The 11,918-nt window shown below is 39.9% G+C and overlaps 1 non-coding gene across 1 annotated transcript; it reads right to left on the bottom strand.

Moving 5' to 3' along the window:
* Window positions 1-1,582: 1,582 nt before the first annotated feature.
* On the bottom strand, window positions 1,583-1,690 carry LOC112739794 (small nucleolar RNA R71). The gene has a single exon (XR_003170733.1). It is a non-coding gene; the product is annotated as a small nucleolar RNA R71 (small nucleolar RNA).
* Window positions 1,691-11,918: the final 10,228 nt, after the last annotated feature.

The raw sequence follows: 11,918 nt of genomic DNA, 5'->3' as shown, positions 1-11,918 counted from the left end.
TGCATTCATAGTGTTCTTGGTGTTCATCTTGACATTCATAGCATTCTTGCATGCATTCATTGTTTTGATAAAAAATTTTCATGCATTGCATCAATTTCATGTTTTTCTCTCTCATCATTAAAAATTCAAAAATCAAAAAAATATCTTCCCCTTTTTCTCTCTTAAAATTTCGAAAATTAGATTTGACTTTTTCAAAACTTTTAAAAAAAAATTTAGTTTTTCTTATGAGTCAAATCAAATTTTCAATTTAAAAATCTTATCTTTTTCATTTTTCTTATTTATTTTCGAAAATTTAAAAAATATTTTTCAAAAATCTTTTTCTTATCTTTATCACATAGTTTTCGAAAATAACATCATCAATTAATGTTTTGATTCAAAAATTTCAAGTTTGTTACTTGCTTGTTAAGAAAGATTCAAACTTTAAGTTCTAGAATCATATCTTGTGATTTCTTGTGAATCAAGTCATTAATTGTGATTTTAAAAATCAAATCTTTTTCAAAACTAATTTCAATCATATCTTTTCAAAAATATCTTTTTATCTTATCTTTTTCAAAATCATATCTTTTTAAAAAATTTGATTTTAAAATATCTTTTCTAACTTCTTATCTTCTTATCTTTTCAAAATTGATTTTCAAATTTGTTTCAACTAACTAACCAACTTTTTGTTTGTTTCTTATCTTTTTCAAAACTACCTAACTAACTCTCTCTCTCTCTAATTTTTGAAAATATCTCCCCCTTTTTTCAAAAATTCTTTTTAATTAACTAATTGTTTCAAAAATTCAATTTTAATTTATTTCTTCTTTTAATTTTCGAAAATCACTAACCATTTTTCAAAAATAATTTTCAAAAATTCTCTTTCTCTCTCATCTCCTTCTATTTATTTATTTATCTACTAACATCCTTCCGTCACTCACAAAAAATCCGAACCCTCTCTCTCTCTAAGTTCAGATTTTCTCTTCTTCTTTTCTTCTACTCACAAAAGGGAACCTCTATACCTAGGTAAAAGGGATCCCTATTATTATTATTTTTCTGTTCCCTCCTTTTTCATATGAGCAGGAGCAAGGACAAGAACATTCTTGTTAAAGCAGATCCAGAACCTGAAAGGACTCTGAAGAGGAAACTAAGAGAAGCTAAATTACAACAATCCAGCAAGCACCTTTCAGAAATTTTCGAACAGGAAGAGGAGATGGCAGCCGAAAATAATAATAATGCAAGGAGGATGCTTGGTGACTTTACTGCACCTAATTCCAATTTACATGGAAGAAGCATCTTCATCCCTACCATTGGAGCAAACAATTTTGAGATGAAACCTCAATTAGTTTCTCTGATGCAGCAGAACTGCAAGTTCCATGGACTTCCATCTGAAGATCCTTTTCAGTTCTTAACTGAATTTTTGCAGATCTGTGATACTGTTAAGACTAATAGAGTAGATCCTGAAGTCTACAGGCTCATGCTTTTCCCTTTTGCTGTGAGAGACAGAGCTAGAATATGGTTGGACTCTCAACCTAAGGATAGCCTGAACTCTTGGGATAAGCTGGTCAAGGCTTTCTTAGCCAAGTTCTTTCCTCCTCAAAAGCTGAGTAAGCTTAGAGTGGATGTTCAAACCTTCAGACAGAAAGAAGGTGAATCCCTCTATGAAGCTTGGGAGAGATATAAGGAACTGACCAAAAAGTGTCCTTCTAACATGCTTTCAGAATGGACCATCCTGGATATATTCTATGATGGTCTGTCTGAATTAGCCAAAATGTCATTGGATACTTCTGCAGGTGGATCCATTCACCTAAAGAAAACGCCTGCAGAAGCTCAAGAACTCATTGACATGGTTGCTAATAACCAGTTGATGTACACTTCTGAAAGGAATCCTGTGAATAATGGGACACCTATGAAGAAGGGAGTTCTTGAAATTTATACTCTGAATGCTATATTGGCTCAGAATAAAATATTGACTCAGCAAGTCAATATGATTTCTCAGAGTCTGAATGGAATGCAAGCTGCATTCAACAGTACTCAAGAGGCATCCTCTGAAGAAGAAGCTTATGATCCTGAAAACCCTGCAATAGCAGAGGTGAATTACATGGGTGAGCCATATGGAAACACCTATAATCCCTCATGGAGAAATCACCCAAATCTCTCATGGAAGGATCAACAAAAGCCTCAACAAGGCTTTAGTAATGGTGGAAGAAACAGGTTCAGCAATAGCAAGCCTTTTCCATCATCCACTCAGCAACAAACAGAGAACTCTGAATAAAATACCTCTAATTTAGCAAACTTAGTCTCTGATCTATCTAAGGCCACTGTGAGTTTCATGAATGAAACAAGGTCCTCCATTAGAAATTTGAAAGCACAAGTGGGCCAGCTGAGTAAAAGGATCACTGAAATTCCTCCTAGTACTCTCCCAAGCAATACAGAAGAAAATCCAAAAGGAGAGTGCAAGGCCATTGAAATGACCATCATGGCCGAACCCAGAAGAGAGGAGAAGGACGTGAATCCCAGTGAGGAAGACCTCCTGGGACGTCCAGTGATCAATAAGGAGTTTCCTTCTGAGGAACCAAAGGAATCTGAGACTCATCTAGAGACCATAGAGATTCCATTAAACCTCCTTACGCCCTTTATGAACTCTGATGAGTATTCTTCTTCTGAAGAGAATGAGGATGTTACTGAAGAGCAAGTTGCCAAGTTCCTTGGTGCAATCATGAAGCTGAATGCCAATTTATTTGGTAAAGAGACTTGGGGAGATGAACCTCCCCTGTTCACCAATGAACTAAATGCATTGGATCAACTGAGATTGCCTCAGAAGAAACAGGATCCTGAAAAGATCCTGATACCTTGTACCATAGGCACCATGACCTTTGAGAAAGCTCTATGTGACCTTGGGTCAGGAATAAGCCTCATGCCACTCTCTGTAATGGAGAAACTGGGAATCTTTGAGGTGTAAGCTGCTAGAATCTCATTAGAGATGGCAGACAACTCAAGAAAAGAGGCTTATGGACAAGTAGAGGACATGTTAGTAAAGGTTGAAGGCCTTTACATCCCTGCTGATTTCATAATCCTGGATACTGGGAAGGATGAGGATGAATCTATCATTCTTGGAAGACCCTTCCTAGCCATAGCAAGAGCTGTGATTGATGTTAACAGAGGTGAACTAGTCCTTCAATTGAATGAGGACTCCCTTGAGTTTTAAACTCAAGGACATCCTTCTGTAAACATGGAACAGAGGCACAGTAAGCTTCTCTCAAAACAGAGTCAACCAGAGCCCCCACAGTCAAACTCTAAGTTTGGTGTTGGGAGGCCACAACCAAATTCTAAGTTTGGTGTTGGAAAGTCTCAACAATGCTCTGAATATCTGTGAGGCTCCATGAGAGCCCACTGTCAAGCTATTGACATTAAAGAAGCGCTTGTTGGGAGGCAACCCAATTTTTATTTATCTAATTTATTTTCATTCTTGTTGTTTTTTCATGTTTTATTAGGTTCATGATCATGTGGAGTCACAAAATAAATATAAAAATTGAAAACAGAATCAAAAACAGCAGAAGAAAAATCACACCCTAGAGGAGGATCTTACTGGCGTTTAAACGCCAGTAAGGAGCATCTGTCTGGCGTTCAACGCCAGAACAGAGCATGTTTCTGGCGTTGAACGCCAGAAACAAGCAGCATCCTGGTGTCCAAACGCCAGAAATGCACAGTGAAGAAGAGCTGGCGCTGAACGCCAGAAACAAGCATCTGGCTGGCGTTCAACGCCAGAAATATGCTGCATCTGGGCGTTGAACGCGCAGAACAAGCATCAGTTCGGCGTTTAAACGCCAAAATTGCATGGAAAGGCATTTTACATGCCTAATTGGTGTAGGGATGCAATTCCTTGACACCTCAGGATCTGTGGACCCCACAGGATCAACTCAGCATCTGTGGACCCCACAGGATCTCCACCTACCACCACTCACTCTCTTCCCTCTTCTCAATGTTCATCCTCTCTTTCCAATAAACACTCTTCCCCAAAACTCTTCACCAATCACCTCAATCTCTCTTCTCTATCACCACTTCACCACTCACATCCATCCACTCTTCCCCATAAACCTACCCCATAAACTCCACCTACCTTCAAAATTCAAAACCAATTTCTGACCCAACACCCACCCTTATGGCCGAACCTTACCCCCTCTCCCTTCCCTATATATAGCCCTCCATTCTTCCTCATTTTCACATAACACAACCCTCTCTTCCTCTTCTTGGCCGAATACACCTCTCCCTCCTCTCCTCCATATTTTTTTCTTCTTCTTCATCTATTCTTTCTTCTCTTGCTCGAGGGCGAGCAATATTCTAAGTTTGGTGTGGTAAAAGCATAAGCTTTTTGTTTTTCCATTACCATTGATGGCACCCAAGACCGGAGAATCCTCTAGAAAAGGGAAAGGGAAGACAAAAGCTTCCACCTCCGAGTCATGGGAGATGGAAAGATTCATCTCCAAAGCTCATCAAGACCACTTCTATGATGTTGTGGCCAAGAAGAAGGTGATCCCCGAGGTCCCTTTCAAGCTCAAGAGAAATGAGTATCCGGAGATCCGACATGAAATCCAAAGAAGAGGTTGGGAAGTTCTAACAAACCCCATCCAACAAGTCGGAATTCTAATGGTTCAAGAGTTCTATGCTAATGCATGGATCACAAGGAACCATGATCAAAGTAAGAACCCGAACCCAAATAATTATCTCACCATGGTTCGGGGGAATTACTTAGATTTTAGTCCGGAAAATATAAGGTTGGCATTCAACTTGCCAATGATGGAAGAGAATGCACGCCCCTACACAAGGAGAGTCAACTTTGATCAAAGGTTGGACCAAGTTCTCATGGACATATGTGTGGAAGGAGCTCAATGGAAGATTGACTCAAAAGGCAAACCGGTTCAATTGAGAAGACTGGACCTTAAGCCTGTAGCTAGAGGATGGTTGGAGTTCATTCAACGCTCAATCATTCCCACTAGCAACCGGTCTGAAGTTACTATAGACCGGGCCATCATGATCCATAGCATCATGATTGGAGAAGAGGTGGAGGTTCATGAGATTATACCTCAAGAACTCTACAAGGTGGCTGACAAGTCCTCCACTATGGCAAGGTTAGCTTTTCCTCACCTCATTTGCCATCTATGCAATTCGGCTGGGATTGACATAGAAGGAGACATTCCCATTGAGGAAGAGAAGCCCATCACTAAGAAAAGGATGGAGCAAATAAGAGAGCCCATTCATGGATCTCAAGAGACGCATGAAGCTCATCACCATGGGATCCCGGAGATGCCTCAAATGCATTTCCTCCACAAAACTATTGGGAGCAAATCAACACCTCCCTAGGAGAATTAAGTTCCAACATGGGACAACTAAGGGTGGAACATCAAGAACACTCCATCATCCTTCATGAGATTAGAGAAGATCAAAAAACAATGAAAGAGGAGCAACAAAGACAAGGAAGAGACATAGAAGAGCTCAAGGACATCATTGGTTCCTCAAGGAGAAAATGCAACCATCACTAAGGTGGACTCATTCCTTGTTCTTTCATTCTCTGTTTTTCGTTTTCTATGTGAAGTGCTTATCTAAGTTTGTGTCTTATTACATGATCATTAGTATTTAGTAACTATGTCTTAAAGATATGAATGTCCTATGAATCCATCACCTCTCTTAAATAAAAATATTTTAATTCAAAAGAACAAGAAGTACATGAGTTTCAAATTTATCCTTGAACTTAGTTTAATTATTTTGATGTGGTGACAATGCTTCTTGTTTTCTGAATGAATGCTTGAACAGTGCATATGTCTTTTGAAGTTGTTGTTTAAGAATGTTAAATATGTTGGCTCTTGAAAGAATGATGATAAGGAGACATGTTATTTGATAATCTGAAAAATCATAAAAATGATTCTTGAAGCAAGAAAAAGCAGCAAAGAACAAAGCTTGCAAAAAAAAAAAAATAGCGAAAAAAATAGAAAAAAAAAGAGAGAAAAAGCAAGCAGAAAAAGCCAAAGCTCTTAAAACCAAAAGGCAAGAGCAAAAAGCCAATAACCCTTAAAACCAAAAGGCAAGGGTAAATAAAAAGGATCGCAAGGCTTTGAGCATCAGTGGATAGGAGGGCCTAAAGGAATAAAATCCTGGCCTAAGTGGCTAAACCAAGCTGTCCCTAACCATGTGCTTGTGGCGTGAAGGTGTCAAGTGAAAACTTGAGACTGAGCGGTTAAAGTCAAGGTCCAAAGCAAAAGAAGAGTGTGCTTAAGAACCCTGGACACCTCTAATTGGGGACTTTAGCAAAGCTGAGTCACAATCTGAAAAGGTTCACCCAATTATGTGTCTGTGGCATTTATGTATCTGGTGGTAATACTGGAAAACAAAGTGCTTAGGGCCACAGCCAAGACTCAAAAAGTAGCTGTGTTCAAGAATCAACATACTGAACTAGGAGAATCAATAACACTATCTGAACTCTGAGTTCCTATAGATGCCAATCATTCTGAACCTCAATGGATAAAGTGAGATGCCAAAACTATTCAAGAGGCAAAAAGCTACAAGTCCCGCTCATCTGATTGGAGCTATGTTTCATTGATAGTTTGGAATTTATAGTATAGTCTCTTCTTTTTATCCTATTTGATTTTCAGTTGCTTGGGGACAAGCAACAATTTAAGTTTGGTGTTGTGATGAGCGGATAATTTATACGCTTTTTGGCATTGTTTTTAGTATGTTTTTAGTAGAATCTAGTTACTTTTAGGGATGTTTTTATTAGTTTTTATGCTAAATTCACATTTCTGAACTTTACTATGAGTTTGTGTGTTTTTCTGTGATTTCAGGTATTTTCTGGCTGAAATTAAGGGACTTGAGCAAAAATTAGATTCAGAGGTTGAAGAAGGACTGCTGATGCTGTTGGATTCTGACCTTCCTGCACTCAAAGTGGATTTTCTGGAGCAACAGAACTTAAAATAGCGTGCTTCCAATTGAGTTGGAAAGTAGACATCTAGGGCTTTCCAGCAATATATAATAGTCCATACTTTGGCCACGTTTAGACGACGTAAAAGGGCGTTGAACGCCAGTTCTACGCTGCTGTCTGGAGTTAAACGCCAGAAACACGTCAGGAACTAGAGTTGAACGCTAGAAATACGTTACAACCTGGCGTTCAACTCCAGAAAGAGCCTCTGCACATGTAACATTCAAGCTCAGTCCAAGCACACACCAAGTTGGCCCCGGAAGTGGATTTATGCATCAATTACTTACTTTTGTAAACCCTAGTAACTAGTTTAGTATAAATAGGACTTTTTACTATTGTATTAGACATCTTTTGGAAGATCCTGGATTGTATTTTTGATCCTGTGATTACGTTTTGGGGGCTGGCCATTCGGCCATGCCTGGACCTCTCACTTATGTATTTTCAACGATAGAGTTTCTACACTCCATAGATTAAGGTGTGGAGCTCTGCTGTTCCTCATGAATTAATGCAAAGTACTACTGTTTTCCTATTCAATTCAACTTATTCCGCTTCTAAGATATTCATTTGTACTTCAACATGAATGTGATGAATGTGACAATCATCATCATTCCCCTCTGAACGCGTGCCTGACAACCACTTCCGTTATACCTTAGATTGAATGAGTATCTCTTGGATCTCTTAATCAGAATCTTCGTGGTATAAGCTAGATTGATGGCGGCATTCATGAGAGTCCGGAAAGTCTAAACCTTATCTGTGGTATTCCGAGTAGGATTCTGGGATTGAATGACTGTGACGAACTTCAAACTCGCGAGTGCTGGGCGTAGTGACAGACGCAAAAGGAGGGTGAATCCTATTCCAGTATGATCGAGAACCTCAGATGATTAGCCGTGCTGTGACAGAGCATTTGGACCATTTTCACAAAAGGATAGGACGCAGCCATTGACCACGGTGATGCCTCCAGATGATTAGCCATGCAGTGACAGCGCATCGGACCATTTTCCAGAGAGGATGAAAGGTAGCCATTGACAATGGTGATGTCCTTACATAAAGCCAGCCATGGAAAGGAGTAGGATTGATTGGATGAAGACAGCAAGAAAGCAGAAGTTCAGAGGAACGAACGCATCTCCATACACTTATCTGAAATTCTCACCAATGATATACATAAGTGTTTCTATCTTTATTTTCTGTCTATCTATTATTTATTTTTGAAAAATCCATAACCAATTATTATCCGCCTGACTGAGATTTACAAGATGACCATAGCTTGCTTCATACCAACAATCTCCGTGGGATCGACCCTTACTCACGTAAGGTTTTATTACTTGGACGACCCAGTGCACTTGCTGGTTAGTTGTATCAAAGTTGTGAATGAAAAACGATTAATTAAGACGTGCGTACAGAGTTTTTGGCGCCGTTGCCTGAGATCACAATTTCGTGCACCACCTGTCCCTAGTGGCTGATGATATCATCTGTCGGTTATATAGCCAACCCGACACGTCCTGGTAGCTAACCATGGACAGAAACACCCATCGCGGAGCAAGTAGGTTTGAGCTACAACCCCATTGCTACTACCTGCTCAACCCAGAGCCAGTAGAATAACCACTACTGTGGCTACTACCCAGGCGGGTGTTTAAAAGCTCAACCTGGAGCAAGTGGAATCACCACTACTACCGCTACTACTCAGGCGTCACAGTCTCTAACCTGGAGCAAGTGGGACGAACCACAACCCTTGCTACTACCCAGGTATCTCAAGCATATATTCATTCAGTCCCAGCCATGGATCAACATCCATCTCAGCCATCTGGCTTAAATTCATAATTCATAGTCAGCCATACGACCCATAACTCATTCGGCAATCAGCCATAAATCAATATCATACACAGCCATTCCGGCTCACGGTTCAATTCAGAACCAGCCAATATTCATAATCATACACAGCCATTCCGGCCCATAACAAAACAGCACTTCCACCATCCAACATCATCAAATTCATAAAACCGGCATTTAAGCCATAAATCACTTTTTCTCAAATCGCTTCACTTTGAAATCAAGTTTCAACTCTTTTTAGCCTTGGCTTTAGAAATCTCGTTTCTCAAATCATCTCAGGCTCATAAGCCAAATTTACTCAAAGTGAGTTCCCTTTTTAAAACAAAGCCACTCTCAGCATTCTCTTTCCAAAACTTCCAAAACCATGGTAAGTTAAGGATTTATTTCAAAGTATTCAAAATCACCCATACAACAATGAGATTTTATAACAAAAGTTTCTCGGCAGAGTCCCAAGTCTTTAGGGGAGAATAACATAACTCATTTTGACAAATTCATTTAAAATCATTAAAACCTTGGCTTTCTGATTTGAGTACTAAAATAGGATCTAAGCCAAACCGAGTCACGTAATCATTTACTTCTTTCAAAGCCATTTCCTTTACTTAGGCCAAAAACCAACTTCAACCCCCGTGATAAATTCTAGAACATTTCAACTGTTCAAAATTGTTTTAGTCTTGCAAGAATTCAGAATTCAAAGAGTACTTAAACCTTTCCAAAACATTTCAAAATGAAACTTGTCAATAGACATTCAGGTTCTTTCAAAATCATTGAAACTCCTCTAATTGAAACCCTCAAGTCAAATTCAAAGGCATTGCACTTGTCACATTTAAAACAACTTTAAAACATAAGTTTCATCTAAATAGCTTTCTCCTGAAAGAGATACAATGCCTTTCTTAAGAAGCAAGACTAAATCACAATTTCCTCTTTAGTAATTCATTTCAAAAGCATGAATCATCCTTTTCTTGATAATTCAAATAAAATAGTAGAAATCTTTAACTCGCCATTTTTCCAGACAACATTTTAATAAAGACTCGGATTTTATAGAAATTTCGGTAGCACCTCCCCTAAAACTTGGACTTTGCCACCCAATTCGGGTCCCAACAAAACAGTCCACAATCCTTTTCAACAGCCCAACATCCAAAAATCAGTTCAAGGCGAGCCAAAACCCAACAGTCATCTCAATTCCATTTTTCAAGAAAACCTTTTCAAGAATCAAATCATTATCAGCCGAATAAACTCATTTCTAAAGTTTCAAAGAAACGGCTCAGTAACAATCATTTATCAATAACCAGATCATTTAAAGCAAGCCAGGCTGAATTCAAGAGTCTATTCTCTCTTTCACATTCTCAAGAAAATCAACTCAACTCAAATCAATTCCCAACGGATTAAACTCAATCTCAAAGCTTTAAAAGAATCAACTTCAAAAGCATTTCGTTTCATAAAACCACACAACAATTCAGCCAAACAAACATTCATAATCACTCGAGACAATCAAATAATACATAAGGCTACTACAACCACCAAAACACATTGTCTCACATCAGTATCCATATGTAATAATTCCAATATAAAATATAGTTTTCGGAAAGCGCCCCTACCTCAAAACGCAATTCCATAACCCAAACGTCTCACAGAGTCCTTTCCGCCTCACCCGAACTGACGGCAACTAAAACCTCAGCTCCCAGTCACGTGCGCAATAACCATAGCAACACTAATCGCAACATACAATAATCAGGACTCGACCCCACGTTATCAAAACTCATATTCATTAACCGAACACAACGGGATACTAACGCGAGGCTTTCCGAAATATAAATACTTACTGAACTAGCGAAACGAAGCAGCTACGATTTCAAACAGGCCCGCCAACAGCTCTGGCGATGGCCAGAAGCTTCGGTGGATCAACTATAAAAATCACGTAGCATTAAAACCTTCTTGAAATCCAAAAAAGCAGAAACCTCAATTAAAACCTTTACCAAAAAGTCAAAATTCGCGGAATCCGCTGAACATAGCAGCTCCATCAACGGCAGCTTGTACCGCAGCGACCCAGGAAGCGGCATCAACTGAACAACAGCTCCAATGATGCTATTCCAATGAGTTTTCTTACTTTGGTAGTGACACAGCGACTCAAAATCGGCATAGCCGCATCACACTTATCAACGGCGGCTCCATTAGCAACCACCATAGCATCCCGGCCTCAGCAGCGGCTTCCAATGGCAACAGTGGTGCGCTCAACCCAGAACCCGAATGGAGCACAGTAGGAGAGACGGCCATGGGTGACAGTGATGCGAGCTCCGATGGTGGCAGGAGGTGATGGCGGCAGAGCGCGGTGGCTACCCCCTCATAGCGCGTCTCTCTCTCGCGCGACTGGCGACGGCGCGGCTAGGAGTGACGGTGTGACGAACAGAGGCGGCGGCACGGCGTGGACGCGGTGGTGATGAAGGATGGAAGGTAGGGCGAGGCTGGACGGCGACCCAGTAGTGGCGGCTCCGTCTCGCGTGCCCTGGCTCGCGCTTTCTCTTCCGCCCGTGACTATGGTCCACGGCTTCCTCTCCTTCGACGGCAACACGACGGCGCAGCGGCAGTGATGCCCGCCGGCGCCGTCCTTCCTCTTCCCCTCTCCACTTCTCTGATCTCCCGTTTCCCTCCTCCCTTTCTTCGTTTCTTTCTTTCAGGGAATCAAAGGGGGCTGCGTGTGTTGTTGTTTTTGGGGAAAAAGGGTTTCGGCTGCTGAGGGCTAGGGAGCTGAGTGTGGGCAAAAGGGAACCGGGTCGGGTAACGGGTTACTGGGTTAGGGTTTTCCTTATTTGAAAATTAGGGCTAGGGGTAATTTGGTAGTTTCGAATAAAATCGGGAATAATATAATAATTGAAACCCAAATTAAATCCAACACTAGTTGTATATAGAAAATGCTATTTGTTCATCACTCTCACGAATTTTTTTTAATAAAATGTTCAAATCAAATAATTAGAAATAATATACTTATTTCTTCAGTTTCCAAAATAAATCATAACTTGGATAATAATCATAACTCATCTCAAATTCAATAAATCACAACTTGCCTTAATTATCCTTAAGAAAGTAATCTATGAAATTAAGGCTATAAATAACTATATGATTTGAGACTTGATCATAATAAGACTTTTCAAAA

Source organism: Arachis hypogaea, chromosome 13 (assembly GCF_003086295.3).
Source record: "Arachis hypogaea cultivar Tifrunner chromosome 13, arahy.Tifrunner.gnm2.J5K5, whole genome shotgun sequence".
Lineage (NCBI taxonomy): Eukaryota > Viridiplantae > Streptophyta > Magnoliopsida > Fabales > Fabaceae > Arachis > Arachis hypogaea.
The sequence above is the reverse complement of the archived record's forward strand: the minus strand, read 5'-3'. Positions and strand labels throughout refer to the sequence as shown.